The 15,600-nt window shown below is 41.3% G+C and overlaps 2 long non-coding RNA genes across 15 annotated transcripts in view; one reads left to right on the top strand and one right to left on the bottom strand.

The window, feature by feature from the left end:
• Positions 1 to 15,600, top strand: part of LOC147847018 (uncharacterized) — a 919,394-nt gene that overhangs the window by 448,360 nt on the left and 455,434 nt on the right. The window lies entirely within an intron of this gene.
• LOC108190370 (uncharacterized) overlaps positions 1 to 15,600 on the bottom strand; it is a 124,126-nt gene that overhangs the window by 103,292 nt on the left and 5,234 nt on the right. For 2 of the 14 annotated variants that reach the window (XR_015477210.1, XR_015477216.1), the window contains 4 exons: positions 11,907 to 12,001; positions 11,005 to 11,224; positions 8,910 to 9,239; positions 6,855 to 7,002 (listed from right to left, as the gene is read on the bottom strand). This is a non-coding gene — a long non-coding RNA (uncharacterized LOC108190370). Of the gene's footprint in view, positions 1 to 3,029; positions 3,059 to 3,252; positions 7,003 to 8,909; positions 9,240 to 11,004; positions 11,225 to 11,850; positions 12,002 to 14,416; positions 14,602 to 15,600 lie in introns of those variants that run through there. The other 12 variants (XR_015477208.1, XR_015477212.1, XR_015477214.1 and 9 more) reach the window with 10 other exon arrangements.

Raw genomic sequence — 15,600 nt, 5'->3', positions numbered from 1 at the left:
ACCCAGGGTCCAACTGACCAGTCAGAGCACACAAGGCAACCTGACCGATCAGAGCACCCTGGCACTGCGTCCTAACTTTTTCGGCGACAACGCAGCAGGGCGCATGGTTAGGTTGCATCACCTGCTTTGGGTCCAACTGACCAGTAAATTTGCACGATACGGCGCCGCGGCACGCCATAAAAGCGATATTTTTTCGGAGTTAAAAGGGGTTTTCGCGCTAAGCATCGTCTTGACGCCATGCGTGACATTTCTATTTTTAGACGCAGCTTCTATTTCGGCAACAACGCAGCAGGGCGCATGGTTAAGTTGCATCACCTGCTTTGGGTCCAACTGACCAGTAAATTTGCACGATACGGCGCCGCGGAACGCAGTAAAAGCGACCTTTTTTTCGGAGTTAAAAGGGGTTTTTGCGCTAAGCATCGCGATGACGCCATGCATGACATTTCGATTTTAGACATCGTTTCTATTTCTGCAACAAGGCAGCAGGGCGCATGGTTAGGTTGCGTCACCTGCGTTGCAAGGGCACGGTTTGAGGCACTTGACCAGCCAGTGCACACAGCTGCCTCCTGACCAATCAGAGCACCCCAGGCCAACCAGCCGATCAGGACAGCACATCAGCTTTCAGATTAATAAGCGCACGTACGGCCCATAAAGAGCACATCAGCTATCAGATTAATCAGCGCACGTACGGCCACCTGACCAGCCAGAGGACCCAGGGTCCAACTGACCAGTCAGAGCACACAAGGCAACCTGACCGATCAGAGCACCCTGGCACTGCGTCCTAACTTTTTCGGCGACAACGCAGCAGGGCGCATGGTTAGGTTGCATCACCTGCTTTGGGTCCAACTGACCAGTAAATTTGCACGATACGGCGCCGCGGCACGCCATAAAAGCGATATTTTTTCGGAGTTAAAAGGGGTTTTCGCGCTAAGCATCGTCTTGACGCCATGCGTGACATTTCTATTTTTAGACGCAGCTTCTATTTCGGCAACAACGCAGCAGGGCGCATGGTTAAGTTGCATCACCTGCTTTGGGTCCAACTGACCAGTAAATTTGCACGATACGGCGCCGCGGAACGCAGTAAAAGCGACCTTTTTTTCGGAGTTAAAAGGGGTTTTTGCGCTAAGCATCGCGATGACGCCATGCATGACATTTCGATTTTAGACATCGTTTCTATTTCTGCAACAAGGCAGCAGGGCGCATGGTTAGGTTGCGTCACCTGCGTTGCAAGGGCACGGTTTGAGGCACTTGACCAGCCAGTGCACACAGCTGCCTCCTGACCAATCAGAGCACCCCAGGCCAACCAGCCGATCAGGACAGCACATCAGCTTTCAGATTAATAAGCGCACGTACGGCCCATAAAGAGCACATCAGCTATCAGATTAATCAGCGCACGTACGGCCACCTGACCAGCCAGAGGACCCAGGGTCCAACTGACCAGTCAGAGCACACAAGGCAACCTGACCGATCAGAGCACCCTGGCACTGCGTCCTAACTTTTTCGGCGACAACGCAGCAGGGCGCATGGTTAGGTTGCATCACCTGCTTTGGGTCCAACTGACCAGTAAATTTGCACGATACGGCGCCGCGGCACGCCATAAAAGCGATATTTTTTCGGAGTTAAAAGGGGTTTTCGCTCTAAGCATCGTCTTGACGCCATGCGTGACATTTCTATTTTTAGACGCAGCTTCTATTTCGGCAACAACGCAGCAGGGCGCATGGTTAAGTTGCATCACCTGCTTTGGGTCCAACTGACCAGTAAATTTGCACGATACGGCGCCGCGGAACGCAGTAAAAGCGACCTTTTTTTCGGAGTTAAAAGGGGTTTTTGCGCTAAGCATCGCGATGACGCCATGCATGACATTTCGATTTTAGACATCGTTTCTATTTCTGCAACAAGGCAGCAGGGCGCATGGTTAGGTTGCGTCACCTGCGTTGCAAGGGCACGGTTTGAGGCACTTGACCAGCCAGTGCACACAGCTGCCTCCTGACCAATCAGAGCACCCCAGGCCAACCAGCCGATCAGGACAGCACATCAGCTTTCAGATTAATAAGCGCACGTACGGCCCATAAAGAGCACATCAGCTATCAGATTAATCAGCGCACGCACGGCCACCTGACCAGCCAGAGGACCCAGGGTCCAACTGACCAGTCAGAGCACACAAGGCAACCTGACCGATCAGAGCACCCTGGCACTGCGTCCTAACTTTTTTCGGCGACAACGCAGCAGGGCGCATGGTTAGGTTGCATCACCTGCTTTGGGTCCAACTGACCAGTAAATTTGCACGATACGGCGCCGCGGCACGCCATAAAAGCGATATTTTTTCGGAGTTAAAAGGGGTTTTCGCGCTAAGCATCGTCTTGACGCCATGCGTGACATTTCTATTTTTAGACGCAGCTTCTATTTCGGCAACAACGCAGCAGGGCGCATGGTTAAGTTGCATCACCTGCTTTGGGTCCAACTGACCAGTAAATTTGCACGATACGGCGCCGCGGAACGCAGTAAAAGCGACCTTTTTTTCGGAGTTAAAAGGGGTTTTTGCGCTAAGCATCGCGATGACGCCATGCATGACATTTCGATTTTAGACATCGTTTCTATTTCTGCAACAAGGCAGCAGGGCGCATGGTTAGGTTGCGTCACCTGCGTTGCAAGGGCACGGTTTGAGGCACTTGACCAGCCAGTGCACACAGCTGCCTCCTGACCAATCAGAGCACCCCAGGCCAACCAGCCGATCAGGACAGCACATCAGCTTTCAGATTAATAAGCGCACGTACGGCCCATAAAGAGCACATCAGCTATCAGATTAATCAGCGCACGTACGGCCACCTGACCAGCCAGAGGACCCAGGGTCCAACTGACCAGTCAGAGCACACAAGGCAACCTGACCGATCAGAGCACCCTGGCACTGCGTCCTAACTTTTTCGGCGACAACGCAGCAGGGCGCATGGTTAGGTTGCATCACCTGCTTTGGGTCCAACTGACCAGTAAATTTGCACGATACGGCGCCGCGGCACGCCATAAAAGCGATATTTTTTCGGAGTTAAAAGGGGTTTTCGCGCTAAGCATCGTCTTGACGCCATGCGTGACATTTCTATTTTTAGACGCAGCTTCTATTTCGGCAACAACGCAGCAGGGCGCATGGTTAGGTTGCATCACCTGCTTTGGGTCCAACTGACCAGTAAATTTGCACGATACGGCGCCGCGGAACGCAGTAAAAGCGACCTTTTTTTCGGAGTTAAAAGGGGTTTTTGCGCTAAGCATCGCGATGACGCCATGCATGACATTTCGATTTTAGACATCGTTTCTATTTCTGCAACAAGGCAGCAGGGCGCATGGTTAGGTTGCGTCACCTGCGTTGCAAGGGCACGGTTTGAGGCACTTGACCAGCCAGTGCACACAGCTGCCTCCTGACCAATCAGAGCACCCCAGGCCAACCAGCCGATCAGGACAGCACATCAGCTTTCAGATTAATAAGCGCACGTACGGCCCATAAAGAGCACATCAGCTATCAGATTAATCAGCGCACGTACGGCCACCTGACCAGCCAGAGGACCCAGGGTCCAACTGACCAGTCAGAGCACACAAGGCAACCTGACCGATCAGAGCACCCTGGCACTGCGTCCTAACTTTTTCGGCGACAACGCAGCAGGGCGCATGGTTAGGTTGCATCACCTGCTTTGGGTCCAACTGACCAGTAAATTTGCACGATACGGCGCCGCGGCACGCCATAAAAGCGATATTTTTTCGGAGTTAAAAGGGGTTTTCGCGCTAAGCATCGTCTTGACGCCATGCGTGACATTTCTATTTTTAGACGCAGCTTCTATTTCGGCAACAACGCAGCAGGGCGCATGGTTAAGTTGCATCACCTGCTTTGGGTCCAACTGACCAGTAAATTTGCACGATACGGCGCCGCGGAACGCAGTAAAAGCGACCTTTTTTTCGGAGTTAAAAGGGGTTTTTGCGCTAAGCATCGCGATGACGCCATGCATGACATTTCGATTTTAGACATCGTTTCTATTTCTGCAACAAGGCAGCAGGGCGCATGGTTAGGTTGCGTCACCTGCGTTGCAAGGGCACGGTTTGAGGCACTTGACCAGCCAGTGCACACAGCTGCCTCCTGACCAATCAGAGCACCCCAGGCCAACCAGCCGATCAGGACAGCACATCAGCTTTCAGATTAATAAGCGCACGTACGGCCCATAAAGAGCACATCAGCTATCAGATTAATCAGCGCACGTACGGCCACCTGACCAGCCAGAGGACCCAGGGTCCAACTGACCAGTCAGAGCACACAAGGCAACCTGACCGATCAGAGCACCCTGGCACTGCGTCCTAACTTTTTCGGCGACAACGCAGCAGGGCGCATGGTTAGGTTGCATCACCTGCTTTGGGTCCAACTGACCAGTAAATTTGCACGATACGGCGCCGCGGCACGCCATAAAAGCGATATTTTTTCGGAGTTAAAAGGGGTTTTCGCGCTAAGCATCGTCTTGACGCCATGCGTGACATTTCTATTTTTAGACGCAGCTTCTATTTCGGCAACAACGCAGCAGGGCGCATGGTTAGGTTGCATCACCTGCTTTGGGTCCAACTGACCAGTAAATTTGCACGATACGGCGCCGCGGAACGCAGTAAAAGCGACCTTTTTTTCGGAGTTAAAAGGGGTTTTTGCGCTAAGCATCGCGATGACGCCATGCATGACATTTCGATTTTAGACATCGTTTCTATTTCTGCAACAAGGCAGCAGGGCGCATGGTTAGGTTGCGTCACCTGCGTTGCAAGGGCACGGTTTGAGGCACTTGACCAGCCAGTGCACACAGCTGCCTCCTGACCAATCAGAGCACCCCAGGCCAACCAGCCGATCAGGACAGCACATCAGCTTTCAGATTAATAAGCGCACGTACGGCCCATAAAGAGCACATCAGCTATCAGATTAATCAGCGCACGTACGGCCACCTGACCAGCCAGAGGACCCAGGGTCCAACTGACCAGTCAGAGCACACAAGGCAACCTGACCGATCAGAGCACCCTGGCACTGCGTCCTAACTTTTTCGGCGACAACGCAGCAGGGCGCATGGTTAGGTTGCATCACCTGCTTTGGGTCCAACTGACCAGTAAATTTGCACGATACGGCGCCGCGGCACGCCATAAAAGCGATATTTTTTCGGAGTTAAAAGGGGTTTTCGCGCTAAGCATCGTCTTGACGCCATGCGTGACATTTCTATTTTTAGACGCAGATTCTATTTCGGCAACAACGCAGCAGGGCGCATGGTTAGGTTGCATCACCTGCTTTGGGTCCAACTGACCAGTAAATTTGCACGATACGGCGCCGCGGAACGCAGTAAAAGCGACCTTTTTTTCGGAGTTAAAAGGGGTTTTTGCGCTAAGCATCGCGATGACGCCATGCATGACATTTCGATTTTAGACATCGTTTCTATTTCTGCAACAAGGCAGCAGGGCGCATGGTTAGGTTGCGTCACCTGCGTTGCAAGGGCACGGTTTGAGGCACTTGACCAGCCAGTGCACACAGCTGCCTCCTGACCAATCAGAGCACCCCAGGCCAACCAGCCGATCAGGACAGCACATCAGCTTTCAGATTAATAAGCGCACGTACGGCCCATAAAGAGCACATCAGCTATCAGATTAATCAGCGCACGTACGGCCACCTGACCAGCCAGAGGACCCAGGGTCCAACTGACCAGTCAGAGCACACAAGGCAACCTGACCGATCAGAGCACCCTGGCACTGCGTCCTAACTTTTTCGGCGACAACGCAGCAGGGCGCATGGTTAGGTTGCATCACCTGCTTTGGGTCCAACTGACCAGTAAATTTGCACGATACGGCGCCGCGGCACGCCATAAAAGCGATATTTTTTCGGAGTTAAAAGGGGTTTTCGCGCTAAGCATCGTCTTGACGCCATGCGTGACATTTCTATTTTTAGACGCAGCTTCTATTTCGGCAACAACGCAGCAGGGCGCATGGTTAAGTTGCATCACCTGCTTTGGGTCCAACTGACCAGTAAATTTGCACGATACGGCGCCGCGGAACGCAGTAAAAGCGACCTTTTTTTCGGAGTTAAAAGGGGTTTTTGCGCTAAGCATCGCGATGACGCCATGCATGACATTTCGATTTTAGACATCGTTTCTATTTCTGCAACAAGGCAGCAGGGCGCATGGTTAGGTTGCGTCACCTGCGTTGCAAGGGCACGGTTTGAGGCACTTGACCAGCCAGTGCACACAGCTGCCTCCTGACCAATCAGAGCACCCCAGGCCAACCAGCCGATCAGGACAGCACATCAGCTTTCAGATTAATAAGCGCACGTACGGCCCATAAAGAGCACATCAGCTATCAGATTAATCAGCGCACGTACGGCCACCTGACCAGCCAGAGGACCCAGGGTCCAACTGACCAGTCAGAGCACACAAGGCAACCTGACCGATCAGAGCACCCTGGCACTGCGTCCTAACTTTTTCGGCGACAACGCAGCAGGGCGCATGGTTAGGTTGCATCACCTGCTTTGGGTCCAACTGACCAGTAAATTTGCACGATACGGCGCCGCGGCACGCCATAAAAGCGATATTTTTTCGGAGTTAAAAGGGGTTTTCGCGCTAAGCATCGTCTTGACGCCATGCGTGACATTTCTATTTTTAGACGCAGCTTCTATTTCGGCAACAACGCAGCAGGGCGCATGGTTAAGTTGCATCACCTGCTTTGGGTCCAACTGACCAGTAAATTTGCACGATACGGCGCCGCGGAACGCAGTAAAAGCGACCTTTTTTTCGGAGTTAAAAGGGGTTTTTGCGCTAAGCATCGCGATGCATGACATTTCTATTTTTAGACGTGATGTCATTTACCCGATAAATCAGCGCAATCTGGTTCATGAACTCCAGGTGCTTCTCCTTTTAAAGCCGAGCGATGTTCTGTTTGCTCTTCTGCAGTTTGTGTTGGGTGTTGTCCAGCTTTTACCGCAGCAACTGGTTCACCATACAAAGTGATGATCACCTGACAACACACAAAAATTCACATTATATATGGATAATAACTAGATTTCCAGTATAATGGATTCTTTTTATATGATTGATTTCTCTGTTTTTGTAGCGGTTTGGGTTTTAGAGAAGTGAATTATAAACAAAATGTATTATTATTATTACTATTATTATTATTATTATTAAGAACGTTATAAAACGGTCATCAGAATCCTAAATCCTTTAGTTTCTAAAATTGATTGTTTTACACTTGTATGCATTAACGTATGCATTCTATTATGTTTGCATTATGTTACAAAAAACAAATTACTGATTGTGTAAGGCTTTGTAATAGAGTGGGCAGGTCGTGCAAATTTGATGGTGTTCTCTCTCACAATTTTTTTCTTTTTTCTGAAAATCTTCACAACACCATCGTGAAGATGTTTTTATTTTTTTTATTTTGGCAAACAGGATTGTAAAGAGGTGAATTATTCCTATTCTGTGTGCCTTATGTTTATTTATAAAAGGCAACTTCAGCTATTGAGAAACCTAAAAATGAAAAAAGGCCAATTACTATAATGTATCAACTAATTAATAAATTAACATACACACATATACATATATAATTAAGGGGAAAACTATTCGGCTTCAGTGAAATATTTATTATTTTTCAAACATTTCTCAAGTGATATTTAATGGCACAAGGAATTTATCAGTGTTTCCTATGATATTTTTTCTTCTGGAGAAAGTAATTCTGTTTAATTTAGACTAGAATAAAAGCGGTTTTACATTTTTTTTTAAAACCATTTAAAAGGTCAATATTTATAGCCCACTTAAGCAATATTTTTTGGTTATCTACAGAACAAACCACTGTTATACTTTGACTCGCCTAATTACCCAAACTCGCCTAACTAATGTAGTTAAGCTTTTAAATGTCACTAAGCTGAATACTAGTATCTTCAAAAATATCTAGTCAAATATTATGTACTTTCATGATGACTAATATAAATGAAAATTAATTATTGGAAATGAGCTGTTAAAATTAATTATGTTAAGAAATGTGTTAAAAATAAAAATGATTTCCTTTAAATAGAAACTGGGGGGAAAATATACAGGAGGATTAAAAATTCTGACTTTAAATGTACATACATACGACACATACATACCTATACAGCTAGGTCCATAAATAGACGAGCAGAGCACACACATCTAACGCCATCTTTATGCAAACGCTTTAATGGTCAAATGCATGCACATTTTTGTCAGAGTGCGCTGTTTAGGGATTATTAATATTAACCCTCATTTGTGTAATAAACAAACAAGTTGAGACTCAAAAGACACGCGAAAAAGAAACCATACCAGAGCCTCACTATTCTTAAAGTGTCAAACAACAAAAAGAGAAAATCCCTCGCTGCTCTTGAGTGAAGGACTTTTGTAGGTAAAGTTTTTTTCTTACAGTGAAAATGCTTAAAGCACAGTTCAAACATAACAGATTTATTAACTTATTTCTCCTTATCTTTGCTATAATGACAGTACATTGTTTTACTAGATATTTTTCAAGATACTAGTCAGCTTAAAGTGACATTTAAAGGCTTCAGCAGACAATCAAAAATATATATTGCTTAAGGGGCTATTAATATTTAGTTATTAAAATAGGTTTCAAAATATTTCAACCTGCTTTTATTCAAGCTGAAATAAAATATAAGCCTTTCTTCAGAAGAAAAAATATTATAGGAAATACTGTGAAAAATTCCTCTGTTAAACATAATTAGTGAAATATGTATATATAAAAAAATTCAGAAAAGGGTGAATAATTTTGACTTAAACTGATAATCGTTTTGAACAATCGTGATTACAATTATGAACAAAATAATCATAATTATTATTTTTCCCCATAATCGAGCAGCCCTAGTGTATGCGCGTGTGTGTGTGTGCGCATTTCACCTGTGTTTCTCCCTGGCTGAGCTCAATGTCCTCCAGGGTCTCCAGCAGCAGTCTGGATTTCTCCTACCCTCCTGTTTCCCCTGTGCTTCTCCCAGGCCCAGCTCAATATCCTCCAGGTCCTCCAGCAGCAGTCTGGATTTCTCCTGCACTCCGCTTGGTTGACTGCAGTCCAGAATGTTGTTGAGGAGTTGAGCGTGTTCCCCTCGCAGCGTCTCCAAACACTGCGTCACCTCTTTAGTGTTGTAGTCAGCATGATATCATCCTGCATCATCCACTCTAGAGCCTCGTCATGAGGGTAAGCCATGGTGGACATCACTGAAACACACACACCTGTTAAAAAAAAAAAAAAGCCCATCAGCATCATGCCATCTTACAGAGCTCACCATATATGAACTGAACTACTTTAACATAATAAAACCTTAATAAGTTTTTTAAAAAAAAATGGATGAGGATGAGTAAATGATGACTGTATTTTCATTTCGATAGATATTGCAATATGTTTGTTACAAAACTTGAAAATTACTATTTGGAAGGAATTTATTAAATTAAATTGATTGGGATAATCCTGTAGGGAAGTTAATTATAGTTAAATTGCAAAACAAATTACAAGCACAGATATAGAAAAGAGCAAAGATAAGTTAACTAAGTGATAGATAAGTGTGATAAACAGTGTTTTATGGATTTCACGGCAGTCAAATAGTATTCAGGTAGGGTTTTAGAAAAATCTAATGTAAAATAACACCGCAAGCCTGTACTGCATAAATAATTCAGTAAAATACAAGGCAACAAATGTTAAACTTTGTGTCTTTCAACTTGAGCAGAAAAATGCATTTAGGTGTAAAACATTTAGCGAGTAAACTAAATAGTGACATGCTGCTAGGCATTTGGTGTGAATCCAACATTAGACACGTCAGCAACACTAATGTGTATTTCAAATTTGCAGTGTGTATATGATATATTCCAAATGTTATATATGATATGATATATGATAATCCAAATGTTCTGTGTAGTAGGGTTGCACTATAAACGGTTTCAGCCTTCGATAATGCAACGTGCACATCCGCAATAGTCACATGGCAGGATCTACAATGTCAAATCAGGATTATAGTTGAGGAGTTAAAAACATACATGCCTGTGCAGTTATTGCAAAGGGTAACTATAAAGTTATCAAAAAAGTATAACTTGTTTTAAGGACTGTGAGGTTATACCCATTTCAAAACATTCAGGCACAGAAAAACGTATGTTTTAGTAACTTTAGGAAAGATTAATTGTACTTAAGAACAGTATATATATATATATATATATATATATATATATATATATATATATATATATATATATATATATATATATATATATATACATATATATATATATATACATACAAAGAATATTAATTTGTGTTATTTATTTTAAATTTAATTATTTAATTTGTTTACTAGATTACTCGCAGAAAAACAAAGCATTTATTTCATTAGTAACTTTGCTTTAATGTATTTATCATGTGATTTGGTTTATTACATATTATCCAGTACAAAATCATCCTATTGTCATCAGAAATTATCCTTATGATTTTTTTTCCAAATAAAGCTATTCATTGCATCTGTAAAACTATACTCAATATCGCTATATGTATCGCAGAAAAAAATGTTGCAATGTCAGTTTTTTCCAATATTTTGCAGCCATACAAAGTCTATTGGAATAATCAACCAATGCGATATTTTGTTATTCTTCAATAAATATTCACAAAACATTTCACCAGATGAAATAAATATCTCTACTTTGAAAGAATTAATCATTTTAAACTGATTGTGATGATTCTGTAGAGAAGTGCATCTGCATAAAATATAATAAACCATATTACAACTAAATTGCACGTCTAAACATTAAAAACATTATTAATACAAAAAACATTTAGCAATTGCATAATCAGTTAATTAACTGGAGACGTATGGTTGTAAATATTAGCTAATTTTTAGTTATTTAGCTTATTCACCAGCAGTGTCTTGGTTTTATTTATTATGAGTAATAGTGTGAGTCTGTTCCCTGACCAGGTAAATGCAGCTAAACGACCAGTTATGTACACTTGATGTACCGCTTACACCGCAGTTTAATTGGTTTGTCTTGTCTCTGAATTGATCTGGAATGCATTGGGAATCAGTTTTCTGGATTTGGGGTCAGGGTGAGTGTGACCTCTGGCTCCTGAAGGTGACCTTTGACCTTGTGATGGAACTTTTCTTTGTAGCGATTAAACTCCATGATGCTCTCCGGCTCCTCCTGCAACCAGAACTTATCGAACTCGTACGCCAGGTAACCTACAGACAAGGAAATAGAGGAGTCAAATGTATTATTATTAGCTTTAAGAATGATTTATTATGATAACTATATTATACAGTTATTCGCCCCCCTGTTTATTTTTTCCCCCCAATTTCTGTTTAACAAAAAGCAGATTTTTTTCAACCCGTTTCTAAACATAATAGCTTTAATAACTATCGCTAATAACTGATTTAATTGATCTTTGCCATGATGACATTAAATAATATTTTTCTAGATATTTTTCAAGACACTTCTATACAGCTTAATGTGACATTTAAAGGCTTAACTAGGTTAATTAGGTTAACTACGCAGGTTAGGTTAATTAGGCAAGTTATTGTGTAATGATGGTTTGTTCTGTAGACTATTGAAAACTATTACTTAAAGGGGCTAATAATATTGACCTAAAAACTGTGTTTTAAAAAATAAAAAAAAATGCTTTTATTCTAGCTGAAATAAAACAAATAAGACTTTCTTTCTCCAGAAGAAAAAATATTATCAGGCATACTGTGAAAAATTCATAAGAGGGCAAATCATTTTAGATCAACTGTATAAATGCACACACACAAACTCCATATAAAAGCCAGAAACCAGGATTTTTTGCACTGTAACTGATGACAAATTTCACCTGTTCTCAGCAGGGAAAACCACTATCAAAAAATAATGCAATGGGTGACCCTTGACCTTGTCATGGAACTTTTCTCTGTAGCGATTAAACTCCATGATGCTTTCCAGCTCCTCCTGCAACCAGAACTTATCGAACTCGTACGCCAGGTAACCTACAGACAGGGAAATATAAGAGAAAAATGTATTAATATTATCTAAGTATGATTTAATAAGATAATTATATTATACAGTTATTAGTCCCCATGTTTATATCTATTGCATAAATACACACTCCATAAAAATCTTTTATGCACTGTAACTGATGACAAATTTTACCTGTTCTCAGCAGGGAAAACCACCACCAAAAAATAATGATTATATGGTGGCATGGCTTTACAATCAAAAAATGTTTTTATAATGGAAGTCAATGGGGCAAAAAAAACACCAACATAAAAAGCCACCAACAAAAGAAAATGGTAGTCAATTTGCCCAGACTATGTTGTTGAGTTTTTTAATAATTCCAAAGCATTTTCATAAAATATGTGTCAGTATAAGATTTGTTACTAGCATCATTGCATTTGTTAAAACACAAATTTGTGGTCAAATAAACCCTAAAAATCACCCCAGACTGGATAAAACATCAGCACACAAGGTTTAAGTCTATGTATATTCTACATCATAATAAGCCAGGTAACCTACAGACAGGGAAATATAAGAGTAAAATGTATTAATATTACCTTTAAATATGATTTATTATGATAATTATATTGTACAGTTATTAGCCCCCCTGTTTAGATCAACTGTATAAATACACACAGACATGCTCCATATAAAAGCCAGAAAGTAAGCTTTTTTGCACTGTAACTGACGACAAATTAAAATAAAAAAATAAAAAAATGAAAAAGCCACCAACATAACTAAATGTTAGTCAATTTGCCAGACTACACTGTTGAGTTTGAAAAATTCAAAAGTATTTTTCTAAAATATGAGTCAAAATAAGATTTGTCACTAAAATCATTGCATTTGCTAAAACAGAGAAAGTTGTGGCCAAATCAATTGTACAAATCACCACAGAGTGGATGGAAACGTTAGCACACAAAGGTTTAAGTCTGTGTAGTCTACTACACAATAAGCCTTTAGGCCACAAGCCTTCATGCTATCAATCCAGACTCCACAGTTACTAACAGCAACCTTGAAAAATCAGGAGGAATCTGGAAAAATCCATCAAGATGACCTGCAACATCACCACAACGTCAATTGGGGAAAAGTTAGTTTTATTTTTGCACATTCAGACTTTCCCCTAAATAATATAATTTCAGAAAAGTATTGTTTGCAAACTCTAAATAGGAATTACATCATCAGCAATAGCTACGTTTCCATCCACCTATTTTGAGCATAAAAAACGGTTTATGGAAACGCAAAGAAAGCTTATGTGCATAACTTAGTAGGATAAACTTTTTATTCAATAAGAAAAATGCACATAAACTACGATAGAAACACTTTCACCGTACAAATTCCAGTATGCACATTAAAAAAGGTCCTGTGATTTTGTTATAAGAGATAGTGTGATGATAAAAATGCGTTTGAATGGACAAACCAATTAGCCTGAGCAAACTGTAAACCATCTGAAATGTTGTACCGTTTCAGTATTGTGTATTATATTATTAATGGCCCCCCTGAATCAAGAGCGTCGGTGCTCCGCGTCTCACGCCTTCAAACGCCCCCGCGCGTTCACTGTGTGTCAGGATTGCCTTCTGGTGAGGCAAGTCATTTATTAAATGAAGAAAATATTGAGGTAGTTTCTCCTACCGCTGTAAATTTAATTTTTACTGTTTATATTTGGTGCCAGTTAATAAGGAAGTGACGATTTTGTTCGCTGTTGCGAGAAAATGCTGCTTTATTCGCACGTCTTCTATGCGATAATCCAGTTTTGCGCATAAAGTTATTTCGCATTTTTGGATGGAAACATAGCTAATGTCCATCTTGGTACCACATGGTTTACAGTCAAATAGTGATGTGCTTGTTTTAATGCAAGTCAACACTTATATGCTATTTCAGACCAAATATTCAATATAGTGGTAAGAAATAGCAAACCCCATTTATATTCTATCGTCTTTGGCAAAAGTCATATATACTGTCAGTTGTTAACGTTACTGTATAAAATTTAATGAATGCGAAAATATACAACCAACTTTACCTCAATACAACATCACTCATCCTGCACAACTTAGAAGCCCCTGCTTTCAATAAACCCATCCCAATTTATCAACAAACGAACACGGAATCTAATGTATACAAAACGCGGCACATTATCGTATATACAAATAAATAAATATTTAATTCAACATTCACTCCACCATCACTGTCTGGATGACGATTAAAAACGACTGAATGAATGTCAACAAAAACTTTTTAAACGGTCTAAACTAACTAGTATAACGTTAACAGTTTCTCATTTAGGCTAAATATTGGGCACAATTAAATTCAAATACGAAGCTATTGTTTTTACAAACAGAACTTTGCTCAATTTAAACTGGGCTGCAGGTTAGCATCACTGCTAAGTTGACTAATAACACAAACGAACATACCTTTTGCAAGCTGCTTTCCAAATGGGCCTCAAACTCCGGGTGAGATTTTGTGGATAATGTGTCGGAATTCTGCCAAAAAGTGATTTAGGTGGTAAATGGCGTGAAACCCGTCGAGTGTTTATGGGCGTTTGTTTGTTTGTTTGATTGTTTATTAACCTGTTGTTAACAACAGAGAGCGAACGGGCAAACTGCGCTAATTGCGGACGCGCATTTTTATACCAGAATCCACAGCCTGCCCCGCCCCAGCGCGCTGACGTCATAACATACGCCCTCCACATTGAGCAAGAATAGTTTGGTAATCAGTGTTGCCAACTTAGCTATTTTGTTGCTAGATTTAGCAACTGTTTATACTACCCTAGCAATTTTTCAAAAAGCACCCAGCAACAAATTTAGCAGTTTTTAACATTCATTTGGCTACTTTTAGCAATATTTAAGAAGTGACTCAAAAGGGCAGTGGCTGCAGGCTTCACTCAGTAGAGTAAATTGCAGTAAACTGGTAATTTACTGATATTTTTAGTGTGTATAATTGTTGGTAATTTAGGTAGCAATAAATTCCAATAGAGCTATTAATTGTTGTCACTTTCGCGAATGTGTTAATTTCACAAGTTAAAAAGAATAAGTATACAAGCTGTGTTTGGTTAAAAGAACGTAACTGTTCATTATCAGTGTGATAATTAAAAAGAAAAAAAATCTTATCAAAAAGTGTTTGTATTACTTTTACAAATAGTCAACTCTATTTTTCCTACAAATCTAAATGCGCATATTTCAAATAATGTTTTTGCTGATATGGCAATCTGAGAAAACATTAATTGTTTTGTATACTATATAAGGATGTAGTTCTGAGTTGTGATTACGCTATCACGTCTTTACACAAAGTATTTTGTTAAACATAACCTATTTATTGTGCATTGGAATGTACTGTAATATAAGAGATTAGAGACATGGAAGGCTTAGCTACTTTAATCCCTAAATTGCGGCGTTATTTTCTTTGTTGATTTACTAAACTTCTTTTCGTTAAATGTTTTGATAATAAATCGATAATTAATTGATGTTTTAATTTTCTGTCTCCCAGATTGCATTGCAATTGTTTAACAAGACAATTAAAACATGCTGTAAAAAATGTAGACTATTTTATTTTGGACTGCAGCCGGCTTAAACTTTTGGTTTTGTCTGACCAGATGAGA

This window comes from Danio rerio, chromosome 1 (genome assembly GCF_052040795.2).
Source record: "Danio rerio strain M-AB ecotype USA chromosome 1, GRCz13ab, whole genome shotgun sequence".
NCBI lineage: Eukaryota > Metazoa > Chordata > Actinopteri > Cypriniformes > Danionidae > Danio > Danio rerio.
Note: the sequence above shows the minus strand (reverse complement) of the source record. Positions and strands in the feature narration are given on the sequence as shown.